The 18,517-nt window shown below is 42.1% G+C and overlaps 1 protein-coding gene across 1 annotated transcript in view; it reads right to left on the bottom strand.

The window, feature by feature from the left end:
- LOC115458938 (antileukoproteinase-like) overlaps positions 1–18,517 on the bottom strand; it is a 41,505-nt gene that overhangs the window by 9,679 nt on the left and 13,309 nt on the right. The gene's annotated exons all lie outside the window — the stretch shown is intronic.

Below are 18,517 nucleotides of genomic sequence, written 5' to 3'. Positions count from 1 at the left end.
TGCTGTAGAGATTGTGGATTATGCTAAACTGAAACGGGCTATTTTGGACAGGTATGGACTAAGTAAGCAGTCATACCGGCGGAGATTTAGAGAATGGAGGTGGGCAGAGGGGGAGACGGCCAGGGCTTTGGCCCAGAAATTAATGGATTTGGCCACCAAGTGGTTAGCACCAGAAAAAAGCTCAGTGACACAAGTAATGTTAGAGCTGGTGTTGGAGCAGTTTCTGGAGGCCTTACCGGAAGAATTAAAAAGGGATTTGATTAGGCGGGGCTGTGGGTCCTTGGATGAAGCAGTTAAAAGTATGGAATGCTTTCTAGAGTCACAGCATGCGGGTGTGAGAGGGGTGCGGGCGGGGAAAGAAAGTTCTATAACAGGGTCTAGGCCTCTGCAGGCAAAGAGTGTACCGGCTAGTAAGGGAGAAAGGGGAGTGGAGGTCTCGGGGTATGCCGGGGATCGGATTTGCTATAGGTGTGGGCGTAAAGGACACTTAAGGAAAGATTTTAGGGCCAAAGAGGGCTTTACTTCTCACTCTTACAAGCAGGTTACACATCCCTTTTCTCAGGTCGTGGAGGTGAGGGGGTTGAAGGTGGAGGCCCTATTAGACTCGGGAGCTGATCAATCTATGCTTTCAAGGAGGTTATGGTCCCATATAAGTAAGGGAAAGAACGAACAGGGAGGGTCTAGTCCTGGTGAGGTAGCTATTCAATGTATTCATGGGGCTAGTACAAGAGACCCTTTACATTGGGTGACCATAAAAGGACCTATGGGGGCACACCGGATATTAGTAGCGGTGCTTCCTCGGCTGCCTCAGGACCTGATACTGGGGAGGGACTGGGCTCCGTTTTCCCAATATGTGAAGGGGGGAAAAACCTTTGTAACTACCCAGGCTCAGAGTCAAGCTCAGCAGGAGGGTGGGGAGGTTCTCCCTTTGGATCAGGTTTTCCCCTTTCATCCAGAGATTTTAGGTACTCCAGGGAAAAGTAGGAAAGGGGGCCGACAAAAAAAAGGAGCTCAGTAGAGAAGGAGGCAGGCTATGACAGAGGTTGAGGGGGAAGAAGATTTTCCAAGAGACCCGGGGGAGCTCATAGAGCAGTTTCCATCTTTCCCGAGGGAGCAGGAGTCTGATGGTACCTTGCAATATGCATGGAATAGGGCCTGGGGAGGGGAGGGGAGCTCTTTCCTGCACTTTGTGGTGGAGAGGAGGGCTGCTATTTAGAGTTAACTCAATAGCAGGGAAGGGGTGTCAGAAACAGTTGGTGATACCCAAGGGGTTTCGTAGCCTGATAATGAGATTAGCTCATGATCATCCTCTGGGGGGGGGGGGCATAAGGCAACACAGGGTACTCTGGACCAGGTTTTAATAAGGTTCTATTGGCCAGGGGTTTATAAGGAAGTGGAGGGCTACTGCCATTCCTGTGGACTCTGTCAGAAGGTAGCGGAGAGAGGGCCGGAGCGGGCGCCTTTATGTCCCTTGCCGCGCATCGGGGTCCCGTTAGGCCGGCTGGCTATGGATATTGTAGGACCGCTTCCCAAGTACATAAGTACATAAGTACATAAGTAGTGCCATACTGGGAAAGACCAAAGGTCCATCTAGCCCAGCATCCTGTCACCGACAGTGGCCAATCTAGGTCAAGGGCACCTGGCACGCTCCCCAAACGTAAAAACATTCCAGACAAGTTATACCTAAAAATGCGGAATTTTTCCAAGTCCATTTAATAGCGGTCTATGGACTTGTCCTTTAGGAATCTATCTAACCCCTTTTTAAACTCCGTCAAGCTAACCGCCCGTACCACGTTCTCCGGCAATGAATTCCAGAGTCTAATTACACGTTGGGTGAAGAAAAATTTTCTCCGATTCGTTTTAAATTTACCACACTGTAGCTTCAACTCATGCCCTCTAGTCCTAGTATTTTTGGATAGCGTGAACAGTCGCTTCACATCCACCCGATCCATTCCACTCATTATTTTATACACTTCTATCATATCTCCCCTCAGCCGTCTCTTCTCCAAGCTGAAAAGCCCTAGCCTTCTCAGTCTCTCTTCATAGGAAAGTCGTCCCATCCCCACTATCATTTTCGTCGCCCTTCGCTGTACCTTTTCCAATTCTACTATATCTTTTTTGAGATACGGAGACCAGTACTGAACACAATACTCCAGGTGCGGTCGCACCATGGAGCGATACAACGGCATTATAACATCCGCACACCTGGACTCCATACCCTTCCTAATAACACCCAACATTCTATTCGCTTTCCTAGCCGCAGCAGCACACTGAGCAGAAGGTTTCAGCGTATCATCGACGACGACACCCAGATCCCTTTCTTGATCCGTAACTCCTAACGCGGAACCTTGCAAGACGTAGCTATAATTCGGGTTCCTCTTACCCACATGCATCACTTTGCACTTGTCAACATTGAACTTCATCTGCCACTTGCACGCCCATTCTCCCAGTCTCGCAAGGTCCTCCTGTAATCGTTCACATTCCTCCTGCGACTTGACGACCCTGAATAATTTTGTGTCATCGGCGAATTTAATTACCTCACTAGTTATTCCCATCTCTAGGTCATTTATAAATACATTAAAAAGCAACGGACCCAGCACAGACCCCTGCGGGACCCCACTAACTACCCTCCTCCACTGAGAATACTGGCCACTGTTAATATATGGCCTGGCTTTAGATCTACCACTGGAATAGTGATGGGTAAAGCTATGCAGCCTAGAACAACTGAAAAAAATACTGACTAGGCCAAACAGCAAGCAAGTGAATTAATATTTGAGAATCTGAAAAAAGCAGGTCTGAACAATGAGTCCTGATACAAACTGGTACAACTTTTAAATCAAATATAGCACCTGTAATGAAAGATCAGATGAATAAAATGGAGCTTATTAGTTTTGGTATACAATGATACAGAGGTAATACAGAGTTCATGAGATGGTATGAAAGGTATGAAAAGTATGAAAAGTATTGCAGCCGGAAGATGTGAAACTGTTATCTCAACGCTTCCCAAAACATGTTGATAATTAGCAGTAGCTGAGAACGGAAGGAGGTGGGCACATCAGACAGCAGACCGCATGGGAAAGTATGCTCTCAGAAATTGCGAAATATTAGGAGCTAGGTATCTCACCATTCACTTCTATGGAGAAGATAGAGTATAAAAGAGGGGAGATTTTGGCTTAGTTTGAGAGTCCTCTCCAAAGCTTCTGTCAGACGGCGAAGCCCTGTGCGGCTGAAACCAGAATCTGATGTCTGTATTTGTATCAACTTGAAGACTTGTGTTTGGGTAAGAAATAAAATGTACCTATCTATCTAAACCTATCTCTGTCTTTATTTTTATTGATTCTATCTTCTCTTTACCTAACATTTAGTCTACAAGGTAGATCACATACAAGTGACACTCAGTCTTTGCAGAAACTTAGACAGATGTTTAATAAGATTTAGGTGGGAACATAAATGGCCCAGAATATACCTAGATCTAGAAAAACAGAAAGCTGTAGTTATGGGAATTAGTTTTCAATTACGGCTCCTAATGCCACCCCCTTGTGATTGGGTGACAATGGAGGTTAGAGAAACTATACAGAACCTGATATATGAAATAAGTACCTTTAGTCCCCCGTGTGACGGAGTCAGAAAGAGGTCTATAAGAGGAGGGAATTAAAACAGTGGTGAGCCCCGAACGCTGACAGTACTCGCTATCCTTCTTTATCTTCTTTTGAACGCAAGAGGGGATACTTAATTTTGTGCGTTCAAAGGTTCTATGTTTTCTTTCTCTTATCTTTCCCTGCTGTTATTCCTTCATTTTGTTCCTCTTCCTTTTTCTCCTTCTCCCTATCACGGACACTGCCCACTTTAGGGGTATTGGGCACTATTGTTCTGTCCAATTTTCTTGTTCTTACCCCTGTCTTTCTATTTTTTCTGTCTTCTCCCTTTGTTCTTTGCAGGTTCCCTTCTTTAGCACTACACTTGCACACTTTTTCTGACCTCTATCTTACCTTCTTGCTGTCTTCTTGCCCTGCCCTGCGCGGAACTACACCTGCCACCCTAACGCAGTGGGGTTGAATATTTGCGTTTCGGTCTTTCAATATTCTGTTCTGTTTTTCTCACCCTTTTTTTCTTTCTCCTATCCTGTCCATCTCTTTGATTTGCGTGATGTGCGCAAGAGTGTGCTTGTTGTGTGAATGAAGCATAACAACGAATCCAGGCGACTGCGATTTGGAGTTTGCTGTAAGCTTATTTCAATGTTCAAAATCTTTGGATTGGTCTTTATGCTAGCAATTCTCGCTTAACAATCCTTAGAGATTGCGCATTTTCTGCTTCCAATCCCACCCTGTGTTCTGTCTTAATCCCTCCTTTTCAAATCCCTGTTCCCCTGTTCTTATCATGTATTCTGTTCTTTCTTCTTCTGTCGACCTTATTTTCCTCCCCAATCCCTTTTCTTGTTCTCCTTCATCCTAACTTCTTCTACCTATCTCTCCTATTAGTCCCCTGGGTCTAATCCTGCTCTTTTCTCTTCTGTATGTTCCCGTATCGAGGGAATTTCCTTTACTCTAGGAGAACAGCACGCTTTCAGATTGCTCTCCTCTAAAATCCTTCTGGTTTCTCTGTTCTTATAACCACTCCTCAAAACTGACAGCCCCCACCTTTTCACATCTGCTATTGCCTTCACTCTGTGTGTGCGACAGTTATCCACGAGATTCTTTTTACGTCTCGGGACTGTCCCTTTTATTATTCCTCCTCATTTTTTTCCTATTGGAAACAGTAATTACGGTGTTCAGCTTTGTAGCTGCTTACCGTCGTCCAACTGCTGTTTTCCTCTTATCTAATCAGTTCCTTCAGTCTTCTGAACTATGCTTTCTCTCTAACCACTCAGCCCACACCCCCCCTTCCTGTCCACACTTTTCTCGGCTCTTTTTCATAGTGCAGCATGAATAACTGCGTAGTATCTCTTATTCCGTTCTTTTTCCTTTTGCATCTTTGTGTGTGTCTTTGCACTCTGTCTGCCGTCTCTGCTTTTCTTATTTCTCATTTCCACCTGTCAAAATCTTTATTATTTACTGCGTGGTTCAACTGATTGCTCTTTTTCACAGCTGTTCAGTCCTGTGCTCTCACCCCACCCCCATAGCCATTTTCTTTCCTTAAGTCCAATCTGAATCCCTTCCTCCACAACATTTTGTTCTTGTCCCCCTTTTTCTGCCACAATAATCCTCCCTGCCCTCCTCTCTGGTGCTCTACCGACTCCTACACTATATGTCTGCGGTCCGTGTAAAATTTATAAGGGTGTGGCCCGCACGGTACCAATTGGGGTAACTTAATACCTTACATACACCTTTTTGGCTTCTTGTGCAAACCAGAAATCATTTTTTTTTATTTTTTGATTTCCTAGAAAACTTTTCTTTTTCCTTCTCAGTCCCATGTGGTGTGAAGTTTGATTCTCTTTCCGGAACAAAGCTTATTACATTACTAGTAAATATATACTCCCTCTTGGGCTTCGAATCTGCCTTTGTAAATCTATTTAAACTTGCCCGAAGAGTTGTAAGTTCTAAACCCCTTTTTCTCACATTTTTTTTTAATATCCTTATCCAGGCTTCCGAAACTGCCATTTCCCTAACAAGTGCTGTAGTTCACTATCTCAAGGTCATGAGAATCTGGGAAGATTGCCCACTTTAGCTGCCTTATCAGTCCAACACTGCTTTGGCAGAGGAGGCTCTACAGTTCACTTTTAAAAGCTAAGAAAGTGATTTTTTTTTTCTCTCCCCCTTTTCCGTTCGTTTTTTGTCCCTGTTTTATGCTGAAGTGGTACAAGTTAAACAGTCATTTACACAGGTATTCTTTTTAACCCTCTGTCAACTGTATTGTTCTTAAAATCCGTCTAACTAACTCTCTCTCATGTCTTTCAACTCCGGTTTCCCCTCATAATTGTAAAATGACTTATCTTTTCATGCCTCATGCTGCCAAGTCCGTTATACGTGCACCTCTGAGCATGTAAGATTGTACGGATGTATTTCTGCTTTCACTTTTAAAATTATGGCACTGCATTTTAGTCTTACTCTGCATTCTCCTTTTATCAGGGCATACTTTTTTCTCCTCTTTTGTGTCATTTTATTAGGACGTTGTCCCCCACTTTCCAAAATTTTCTGCTCATATTGCTTTGACTTTTGAGCGTTTCTTTCTCTTTTATCTCATTTCCCTTAAACAATAGACCGTCTGAGACTCTAATGCTTTCTCATTCTGTCTCTGAGCCGTGATTTTAACCCCGAGACAGGTTTTTCTTTCTTTTTGTGCTGCAAGTGACAGTTTGATAGACCTTATCGTGCCACACCTTCAAACATACATTACTTGACTTTCCCCTTTAAAAAACCCAGCTTTCTCCTTCTTTGTCCTAGTGTGGTTTCCTGTGATCACATTACAATGCTTCTAGGAAGCCTTAGTCCGGAAACTAAAAATTAACCCTTACTTAACAGAATCAAGCGATATGCTGGTAGTAATGAAATTTAGATTGCCGTTATTTTAAAAAACACAGTAGAAGACATTAGAAATTTTTGCCTTAAAGGAGCTGTCGTATTAAGTGTAGAATTGACAGTTTCAGCTTTCATATGAACACATAATGATTACGGCTGTCTATCTGAGTAAGTAAAGTAATAACGCAGTTAGAATTGTCATACTTTCTCAAACATTAACTCCCTGGTTCCTTACACAATAGTTCCTAAGAACTGCAATACGTTTGATCTGATAAAATCCTATCCTGATTAATTATAACAGCAGAAAGTTTTAATATGAAAAATTAAACTTACAGTTTTTATGTGCTGTATAGTTCTATTTTCAGTAGCCGTAATGTCCAATGCTTGCAGTGAGCAGTAAACTCAAATTAAGCACAGGAAGCACACTTCCCTTCTGGTTTTTATTCTCCTTTTCCTATAACATCCACGTCAACATTAAATCCTTATAACAATTTTCTGTAAACCTCTTTGATGTTCTGGTTCTCCTTAAACTCTCTACAGGATTACTGCTAAATCATATTAAAAGTTTTACTTCCCAGAAGCAGTCTTTTAACCACAATGTTACCCTCTAGATAAGATTCTCGTATGCTTTGGATCTCCGATACTCTGGTTCTAGTTTCTTGTACTCTATTTTAATGGTGTACTCGTTAAAAAGAAATATAAGTTACAGCCCCAGCACCGTACTATCGTGTTAGTTTAATACAAGCCTGCTTATCTTCAGGAAACATTGATTTTTGAACAGTATTATAGATTGTCAGAATTATAAATTGTCCTCATATTTAAGTCCCATTTTAAGGACTATATTATAACGTTATCTACAAGAAATACTACACTTCCTCGCTTGCATTGTGATTTTCGTCCTGGCTTATTTTAAACACTTGTAATAATGAGCTAGGTTATAATATTTCTTGATGAATATTTCCACGTTCTAAGAATGACAATCACTTTTAAATAATATGGTTCTATAATGTATTAAATTGTGTAAGTCTTTATAAAAAGTTTTCTGTTTTTACTCGACAGCATTGTAAACCGGGATCCAACACAGAAAGTCACATAAAATTACAGTGGTTTATTGTTACATTAAGAGCTAGATAATCCCTTGTATAACTTATATGATAGTAGAAGTATTATGTACTATATAGAAGCATTCCTTTACTTTTACCTTAATAGATATGCATATAAAATAAGTTTTACCTTTTTGGTTGAGAAGATGATGGCTGCGTGCCATGATAATACAGCGTTACTTCACTTCTTCAGTTATTTCCTGTTGGTTCTTTATAACCCTGCCTTATCTTTCCTTCTAATGCTGCAGCTGTTCTGTTTGTCATCATTTAGACATACCATTTCAGTCACTGACTAGTATGTATGTTTTATGCCGTATCATTGGAAGTTCTTGGTGTAAGAATCACATGTTTTAATTTATTTTTTTTTTCCCTTTTACCTGTTTATCCACAAAAGCTTCCTCCTTTTCTGAGTGTATGGGTATTAATTTGTCATATTTATGGGTATTAACTTGTCATATTTACACCACGATTCTAGTGTCCTGTTTCAAAATTTATTGAATTATATGCTTCTCTTATATTTTCCTGTTTAGATGCTACTTCCAACCTATCCGGTACCCGCCCCAAAAGCATTTAATATGTATTTAACTTTATTTCATTTATTCTAGGGCTATAGCTCCGGACTACACATGTTATAATGTCTTTGTTAATATACATTTTCTTGCCTTTTGTTGAAATCGGTGTTCCAGTTATATATATGGTTCTCCCCTGTTCCTCTTATTATAGTATGTAGTAGTTTCATGTCTTGTTTAAAGTCTATATTTAGATGCCATATACAGCTCCCAACCTACCCTTACAGCTTATTTTGGCCTTACATTACAAATTAGGTAGGCCCAGTTTTTTCCATATAATATGTACACTTTATTTTTATTTCGTGGCTGGATCCTTAAAGTCTTCTGGATCGGCCGCCGCCCATAAGGTGCCCAAAAGTTTTTTTCCTGTTACAGGCTAAACTCCTTTTAATGATCCACACCCACCCCTCTTTTCCTTTTCTGAAGTATATTTTAGGGACTCTTCCCTGATACATACTATACCCTTACTCTCATTCCTATTTGTGTTACGCTAGAACCATTGGCTTACGTACCGATGCCCGGCGAAAGGTAAGGGGAAGGGCTTACACCCCTCTACGGGGCAAAATTTTTGTCCCTTGGATGGATGACGGTACCTAAATTGTTAGGGATTGGGCCATTAATACCACCCAGTTTTCAGGGTGTGCCCGGCCCCCCAATCTATAACACTTGCCTCTTTTCCAATTAGGCTAGAACCTGTAGCACCGGTACTCCTGAGGGACGCCTCTGTACCGTTTCCTACTAGCTAGTCTAATCAGAGGTCGTAAATTTATAGTTTGATTAATTGAAAACCCAGTGGGAGCTGGTTGAAGCGTTTAGGGTTCTTGTCACAGTTGATGCGTTTTTGATGCGTTTAAGGCTCCTAGCACGTGAAAACTCATTGGGTTACTGCCTTCCGGATTCACTGTACCTTTTTCACGGGTACTTGAATCCCTTGATGGGTGCACTCCCTGATTTAGGGCTCTACCAGTGAGCGTGTATTGTGGCTCCTGGCACCGGGGATGCGTGTATTTTGGCTCCTGGTGGTTGATGAAGCGTTTAGTGGGCTCTTGACTAGAGTGGTTGATGAGGCGCTTATTTGGCTCTTGACCAGAGGCTTACCCTGGAAGGCAGTATTTATACATAGTTGCATACACACTAGCGTATATTCTTATCTTTACCTTTATCTTAATATGAATTATCTATACCTCTCCTCTGTATGTCGACTAGTATGTAGATCTTTATGCCGACTGATCATTTATATTTTAGACCTCCTACACAGAATTTGAGTATAATAGAAGACACGTGAGTATCGCATGCTCTTGTAAACTATTGGCGTACCGCCCATAGCTCTTTTCATAATTCTACTGTATTCTCTGAAACCTTGGTCCTAGGACTGTGTTCAAAATCGGGTTCTATAGCGGCTCTGAAAAAAAATTATTATATAATTTATTTTCACTATTATACAACTATACAACTATCACTGATACTTATTTTGTCCCGTCCTTAACTTATGGCTTCAAACCACTGGTTCTAGGCCTGGGTTTCATGTATATTTGCTCTAGCCCACAGTTATCTACCTACGTTCTAGATCATTGCTGAAATTCCACCATTGGATATTTTAATCAATATGATCACCCTCACACCACCCCCTCCTGGGGAGAGGGTGCTAAACTTTTCCCGAGCTGCAAATCTTTTCCCCCTGCTGAATAGAATGTCAGCTGGTCTTCCTCATACAGAGTATATTACTACTCCCCTGTCTGCAACTGAGCTGAATGACCTTGTTCTGCGACTCCCGAATATTACTAAAGGAGGGAACAAGTGGCTACTAAAACTACAACAGGCCACTCTAGGGACAGCTCTTTCAGTAGGAAATATGAAGGCCATATTGGGCAGGACCGCCCATGCTAGCATCACTGATTTGTTCACACAAGCAGGCTATGCTGAACTTGTGACTGAGAATCAGTATGATAGTGCCCCCTTGACAGTGATTAAAGAAAAATTGTTTCAAGAGATACGTACTTCCTTCCCTGCCCAGAAAGATTTCTCCGTCATCACTTCACAACGATGGGAGGTGGGGTCAGAACTGATTGAAGCTTACCTAATTAGGATGCAGCAGTTGTTTCATGATGAGATTGAGGAAAGATTTGACTCAGACAATGCTCTCCCTGTATTCTATTACTTACTTAAACAGACCTTACCCTCTAAGGTCAGGAAGAACCTAGATAAGACGATAGGTTTACAACACATGGAATGGCCACAGGTTCGGGAACATGTCCTTCACTATTGTAGGCAACAAATTGAGAATAGGCAAAGAGAGGTCCGCCGGGACCAGGTTTTGCACAGGAATCTCACAATGTTGCAGATTGCTGATTTGAAGGCTAAGATGTCCTCTAAGATCAGCCCCTCCACACCTTCTAGTTCTAGCACCCCGTCCACCCTATATTTGCTTTCCTCTCCTCATGGCACTAGGTACCCTGTTATCCTTAGTTCCAGTTCACCTACTACTTGCCCTCGTGTTTACCCTGATTTGCCAGATTATGAAAAACATAACCCCCAATTCAGGTATGCTGACAATCGCAGAGGCCTTAAAGCTGGAAACCAGGATTCCCAATCTAGTCCCTATCGCCGTGCTAGTGTGACATGTTTCCGTTGCCGTCAAATTGGACATTATGCATCTAAATGTCTTCTGCCAGTTCAACATTGGCCCAGAAATCAAAATCGCCCACCCCACCCGTCCATAATGACTAGGCGTATTCCGAACCCGATCTGATTTTGTAGTTCACAGTTACTCATAGTACTCAGCTCCTCATTTAGTATCCAGAAACCATTTCTCTGTATATGTGTTGGTGTGATGTTTCTGTTTCTATTGCAGGTAACATGTTTTTATTTTATATTTCTCCTGGTTTAATTTCAAGTGTATATTTATGGTACCATACAAATGACCTAACTGAGTCAGCAAGTTATTTAGTTGTTTCTATGCATACCTTCCCTGGGGAGTCCTTATCAACTGCAGGGGTGAGCGATCCCCAGAGGATATTCATTTTATGTCTATTTATATATATATACCTGAACTGACTTATTTATGCCATTTTACTTTATACGAGATCCCTTTTAAATAAAAGCTGTATATTGCTCATTGTTAAAATGTTTTCTGCTTTAACTGTTGCGCTGTATAAATTGATGTGACATTCACTTCTTTAATTTTTTTTTTATTAATATAAAGCCTTCATTTTTGAAATCTCTCTATGATATATGTGACATCTGAAAGCTTTTCATTATTTCCTTGTCTAAGAAAGAAGAAATATTTAATAACCATTATCTGTTATATGGAATGAATGCGAGAAATATTCCCTTGAACTGGCCATTTGGGGGAACATTTTGCGCTGATCATACAATTTGTAGTATTCTTGAACAGAGAATTGGTGAAGCTTTCGGACATGAATAAGGAAAATTATGCACTCCACTTTTTAATTCCTTTCTATTTACAACAGGTAATCACAATAACCCCAACTATTGCTTTTTTTATCTGTCTGTCTTTCACTGCGAGTGATTGTGAGACAAACTGGTGTAGATTATTTGGGTGCAACGGTCCTGGAATTTATGCTTTGTGTATTTAACTAACACCTTGCTTCAACTAACTCTTACCACGTGGTGGCTTTGTCTTAAAGCGATATGCTTCTCCCTACTTCTTTGACTGATTGAAAAGGTCAATCAAGTGGCTGCACTTTTTAATGTTTTTTTCTTCCATTTGTCTTTTTCGAGGAACCTTTTTCTTGCATTGCCATCTGAATATGCCTTGCTGCAATTCAGATGTATAATATTTTGTTTTATTTTTATTTTCAATTTCTTTTATTTCTGTATGTAAGCCTATTTTTTTTATATATATTTTATCTTTTTTTTTTGGATTTTTATAATTTTTCATTTTCAATGCTTTGTTTCTTACCAAGCCTCTTTCCTGGCCCCCATTTATACCCACGACCCTCCTCCTAGCATTCTGACTTCTTTCAATAACTTAACCACATAAATTGCACTACTGGTCTGTTTAAGTTTTGCCTTTCCCCAGATGGAGGAGACGACTGCTAGCAAAGAAGAGCTACCCGATAATGTATCTGATCTGAAGGCTATGTTGCACCAAAGAATCGCTAAATTAAAAGACAGATGCACAGACCCCAACATTACCTGGTGTGAGAAACGAGACATTATTCAGCGTGAGTTTCGACAGATGCATCAATTGGTCCATGAGCAAAAGAGATAGGCTCTCCACTTGCTGGAGTTACACAAAGCTTTGGCCTCTACCCTTCTTTCTGAATCATCTAACTCGTAAGTCCTGCTGGCCTCCTGCAGCTGAGGGCTCAACCCTTGGTGAATGGTAGTCATCGTAGGTGAAGATTCCATATCTATTGGCGATAGATTGCGATGCATTGCCCTCCATACATCAATAGTTGAACATTTACCATCATCTCTAAATTCTAATTGTTTTTTTAATCTTCTCTTTTGTTCCATATACTTTACCATTGTTATTTGATCATGCCTTTGTAATAATTACCAATCTGTCTTGCATTTATGTAAATTGGCTTTTCATTATTGAACCCTTCTGGGTTCCCTTTTGCTTTTGCACCTAATTAACACTGTTTTCTCCATGTTGACATTGTCTTTCATGTCTATTCAATTCACACTGATTATGCCCACTAAAATATAGCAATGTATCATTCAGGCATACAGTTATTTTGCTTATTCCTTTGCCAGTCTCTGGCTCTTGATGGACTGATTATGATGGTGTATGCCTAGAATAAAGACATGAAAAGATCCCACTTTGTACACCACAAGTACGTCTTCAAAATCTATCCTGGCCCAAATGATGTTAGATCCCCCAAGGTTGTGGCAATGACCGTTACACCTTGCAAACTACTGGACCACAAGTCTTGGGTCCATGTGAAAGATATACGTGTTTACTCAGCCATAGAACCAGATGTTACCAGTCTAACCATCTCAAGACCGGCCACTTCCTTCAGCAAGCCAGCCTGAAAACCCAGCCCTGTTGGATCTTCCAGAACTCCGTCCAGATTCTTCAACGCCTCCACCGCCTCGACCATGTTCGATGAAAGAAACTTTTGAACTGATACTTAATTTGAGAACTACTGTTGCTGTTTATGGACATTATAGATTCATATTATGTTTTATTTTCAGTTTAGCAGCAATCCTGTCTAGATATTGAAAAGGTTTTATTTTTATTTTCCTATTATTTCCTTAATTGTTCTAATTGTTTTTCCACGAGTTTCCCCGTCATTTCTGTTTATGTAATTTAAATTGAAGTCGATATTGCTCGGATACAAGGGTAACATCAAACCCTAATACTGGCTCTGATATCATAATGTAGATGTAAACTCTGTTAGTATCAACCTGTTATGCAATTGTTTAACTTTGGTGTAGGCTTACTTGAGCTGCATGTCTTTCTGTAGGTTTGACTAAGCTCCAAGAGGGGTAACGGATATATACAATGCTTCCCATACTTCCAGGTCATTATGCATATGTCAAGATCCATGCATGACCTTGGTTAATATAAATTTTCCTAGGATTGACCATTTTTGCTGTATGAGGCAACCTCATACTTGCTATCCACTTATTAGTGCTCATGATTGGATGCCAATGATGAGTACTAGTAAGGTCCAGGCATCCCGACCTGCTTAAGGATTCTGAATACCTACCACCTGAAATTGCTATTACCCGCATACCTATATTTCATGGGATTTTGTAAATGAGCTCATGGATTAGTCCCATTCATAAAAACATTTCTCGCTACAGGTTTGAGTAAGTCTCAACCGAAAACTAAACAAATTGTACCAGTTGATCTTAAGACTCAGATAATTTGATGGCCTCATAGAATACCTTCTGGAACGGATGGTACCAAGGTACGTTAACCCTGGGGTCACCCTATGGGATAGGGTGAAGAGGGGAATGTTAATATATGGCCTGGCTTTAGATCTACCACTGGAATAGTGATGGGTAAAGCTATGCAGCCTAGAACAACTGAAAAAAATACTGACTAGGCCAAACAGCAAGCAAGTGAATTAATATTTGAGAATCTGAAAAAAGCAGGTCTGAACAATGAGTCCTGATACAAACTGGTACAACTTTTAAATCAAATATAGCACCTGTAATGAAAGATCAGATGAATAAAATGGAGCTTATTAGTTTTGGTATACAATGATACAGAGGTAATACAGAGTTCATGAGATGGTATGAAAGGTATGAAAAGTATGAAAAGTATTGCAGCCGGAAGATGTGAAACTGTTATCTCAACGCTTCCCAAAACATGTTGATAATTAGCAGTAGCTGAGAACGGAAGGAGGTGGGCACATCAGACAGCAGACCGCATGGGAAAGTATGCTCTCAGAAATTGCGAAATATTAGGAGCTAGGTATCTCACCATTCACTTCTATGGAGAAGATAGAGTATAAAAGAGGGGAGATTTTGGCTTAGTTTGAGAGTCCTCTCCAAAGCTTCTGTCAGACGGCGAAGCCCTGTGCGGCTGAAACCAGAATCTGATGTCTGTATTTGTATCAACTTGAAGACTTGTGTTTGGGTAAGAAATAAAATGTACCTATCTATCTAAACCTATCTCTGTCTTTATTTTTATTGATTCTATCTTCTCTTTACCTAACATTTAGTCTACAAGGTAGATCACATACAAGTGACACTCAGTCTTTGCAGAAACTTAGACAGATGTTTAATAAGATTTAGGTGGGAACATAAATGGCCCAGAATATACCTAGATCTAGAAAAACAGAAAGCTGTAGTTATGGGAATTAGTTTTCAATTACGGCTCCTAATGCCACCCCCTTGTGATTGGGTGACAATGGAGGTTAGAGAAACTATACAGAACCTGATATATGAAATAAGTACCTTTAGTCCCCCGTGTGACGGAGTCAGAAAGAGGTCTATAAGAGGAGGGAATTAAAACACCACGCAATCCTACTCTCTGCTTCCTATCTTTCAACCAGTTCTTAATCCATAATAATACCCTACCTCCGATTCCATGACTCTGCAATTTCTTCAGGAGTCTTTCGTGCGGCACTTTGTCAAACGCCTTCTGAAAATCCAGATATACAATATCAACCGGCTCCCCATTGTCCACATGTTTGCTTACCCCCTCAAAAAAATGCATTAGATTGGTGAGGCAAGACTTCCCTTCACTAAATCCGTGCTGACTTTGTCTCATCAGTCCATGTTTTTGTATATGCTCTGCAATTTTATTCTTAATAATAGCCTCCACCATCTTGCCCGGCACCGACGTCAGACTCACCGGTCTATAATTTCCCGGATCTCCTCTGGAACCCTTCTTAAAAATCGGAGTAACATTGGCTACCCTCCAGTCTTCCGGTACTACACTCGATTTTAGGGACAGATTGCATATTTCTAACAGTAGCTCCGCAAGTTCATTTTTTAGTTCTATTAAAGTCCCGGAGGGGTTTTGTCTATATTTTAGTGGTGTTAGATATGGCCACTCGTTTCCCGTGGGCTGTGCCTCTGCGTACTGTATCAGCCAAGGCGATTGCCGCTGAGCTTATTCATATTTTTTGTATGGTGGGGTTTCCTCGAGAAGTGCTTACAGATAGAGGCACTAATTTTCTCTCTCGTACATTGACTCAAGTATGGGAGGCTTTTGGCATTTCTCACATTCGTACTGCGGCTTACCATCCTCAGTCCAATGGTCTGGTAGAGAGATTTAATAAGACTCTTAAGACTCTCTTGCGAAGGGGGTTGGGGGGCTGTATAGATGAGTGGGATCGCCTCTTGCCGTTTGTCTTATACACTTGTAGGGAGAGTGTTCAAGCTTCATTAGGAGTTTCTCCTTTTGAATTAATGTACGGGAGGGCTCCTCGGGGGATTTTGGATATTCTGAGAGAACAATGGGTGCCGCCGGATAAAGAAGACTGTACGGTGGTCTCTTATCTTTTTGACCTGAAGGGTAGGTTGCGACGGTTGGGGGGCTACGCTCGGGATAGATTGGGTAAGAGTCAAGAATACCAGAAATCATATTATGATCAGGGAGTGAAAGAGAGAGGGTTTGAAGAAGGGGAGAAGGTCATAATAATGATAGCGGATGCCCCTCATAAATTTGAAAGTAGGTGGAGGGGACCGGTGGTGATTACTAGGAAATTGGGGCCAGTTACGTATGAGGTGATGAATGAGAGGGGGAGAAAGCAAACATATCACGTTAATGTGTTGAAGTTGTGGAGAGAGAGGAAGGTGATGTGGGGAGGGACAAAGGAGTTGGAGGAGAAGGATCTGGGGCCTCAGATCGCGGACATTTTTAAGTCTCTGAAACCTCAGATTGCTGGAGAATTGAAGGAAGGTCAACAGCAGGAACTTAGGGCACTCCTGGATGAATTCCAGGATGTCCTTACGTCCTGCCCGGGGGAGACGCATTTGATGGTGCATGAGATTGTTACAGAGCCCCGCCGGGTGGTTAGGCAGAGGCCCTATAGGCTGTCCCCAGTTAAACAACAGGAGGTGGTGAGACAGGTGAAGGAAATGTTGGAGTATGGCATAATTGAGGAGTCATGTAGCCCTTGGTCAAGTCCGGTGGTGCTGGTGCCGAAGAGGGATGATACTAGGCGGTTTTGCATTGACTTCCGCCAGGTTAATGCCCTGTCTTTTCTGGATGCCAATCCTATGCCGTGCATTGAGGAGTTGTTGGATAGGTTGGGTTCGGCACAGTACCTTTCTACGCTGGACTTGACCAAGGGATATTGGCAGATTCCGTTATCTGCGGAGGCTCGGCCCAAGATGGCATTTTCTACTCCCCTTGGGCTCTTTCAGTTTAAGAGGATGCCGTTTGGGTTGAATTCTGCAGCAGCGTCCTGCCAGTGTTTGTTAGAAAGGATTTTACGTCCTCATCAGAGTTATGCTGCAGCCTATTTAGATGATGTCATCATGCATAGTGAGGATTGGGCTACGCACATGAGGCAGGTCAGAAAGGTGTTAGCGGCTTTTCGGGATGCGGGGCTCACACTTAATCCCCAGAAATGTCACTTCGCGCAGCATGCGGTAAAATATCTGGGTTATAAGGTGGGGGGTGGACAGGTGAGACCCTTGCTGGATAAAGTACAAAGCATTAGGGAATTTTCGTATCCAGCTACTAAAAAAGGGCTTCGAAGTTTTCTTGGTCTAGTCAGGTATTACCGCAGGTTCATTCCTCATTTCGCCTCGCTAGCAGAGCCTTTAACTAACATGTTAAAAGGGAATCGGCCGAATCAGTTGAAATGGGGGGAGGAGGAGGAGAGAGCCTTTCAGTGTTTGCGTTTAGCGCTATGTGAGGAGCCGGTGTTGAAGGCGGTGGAATGGGAAAAACCTTTCATTCTGCAAACTGATGCCTCAGGGGTGGGGTTGGGGGCAGTGCTTTCTCAGATTCATGACGGGGAGGAGCATCCGGTGTTATATTTGAGCCGTAAACTCCTTCCTCATGAAAAAGGGTACGCCACAATTGAGTGGGAGTGTCTGGCCATTAAGTGGGCCACACAAATGTGCCAATACTACTTAGAGGGACGTCCCTTTAGGCTCATTACGGATCATGCCCCCCTGAAATGGTTAATGCAGATGAAGAATGCTAATGCCAGACTTATGCGTTGGTACCTGGCCTTACAACCCTTTCAGTTCCGGGTGGAGCATCGGGCGGGGAAGCTGTTGGGGAATGTAGATATTTTGTCCCGAATGGCCAGTCAGGAGGATGAAGGAGTCAAGCCCCGGGAGGGTAAAAAATTATTAAGTGGGGGGGTATGTAAGGAGGAGGTAGAAGGAAGGCAGAGAAGAGCTGATAGGGATAGTAAGCGAGGAAAGGAGAAAAACCCTCAGAGGGGAAAAGGGAGTAGGAGACTGATGAAAAGAGAAGAGAACTACAGAGCCCAGCAACACTTGCAAGGGAGGAGGGAACAAGAGAAACAGTACCACAACTCCCAGCAGGTAGTAGAGTAAGGGGGTGATTGGGAGATGGAGGATAATCAGGGGGAGGAGCAGAACCTGGGAGAGAGGGTGGGGGAAGACTCCATGGAGTGGGAGGAGATTGAACTAGGGAAGGAAAGCGAAAGGAAAGAGGTTGGTGAGGAGCAAATGGAGTTCTTTTGCTCAGGACAAAGAGAGGTTGAAAAGGAAGAGACTGCAGAGAGAGAGAAGCCAGAGATTTGAGGCCACTAAGTGACAATGCCTAGATGTGGTCTGGCTTCATGGAACTGTGGGAATTAATTACCTGAAGGAGGTCAGTCTGATCATTTGTGGGAGGTTGTCAGAGTGTTGGTGTCTGGCAAATGAGGGTTGTGAAAATGCCTCTAACTCCTAGGCAGTAGCAGAGAGGAGCGGAGGAATAGTGACCACTAGGGGAGTAAGGGGAGGTGATCCCTGATTCCCTCCAGTG

This window comes from Microcaecilia unicolor, unplaced genomic scaffold (assembly GCF_901765095.1).
Source record: "Microcaecilia unicolor unplaced genomic scaffold, aMicUni1.1, whole genome shotgun sequence".
Lineage (NCBI taxonomy): Eukaryota > Metazoa > Chordata > Amphibia > Gymnophiona > Siphonopidae > Microcaecilia > Microcaecilia unicolor.
Note: the sequence above shows the minus strand (reverse complement) of the source record. Positions and strands in the feature narration are given on the sequence as shown.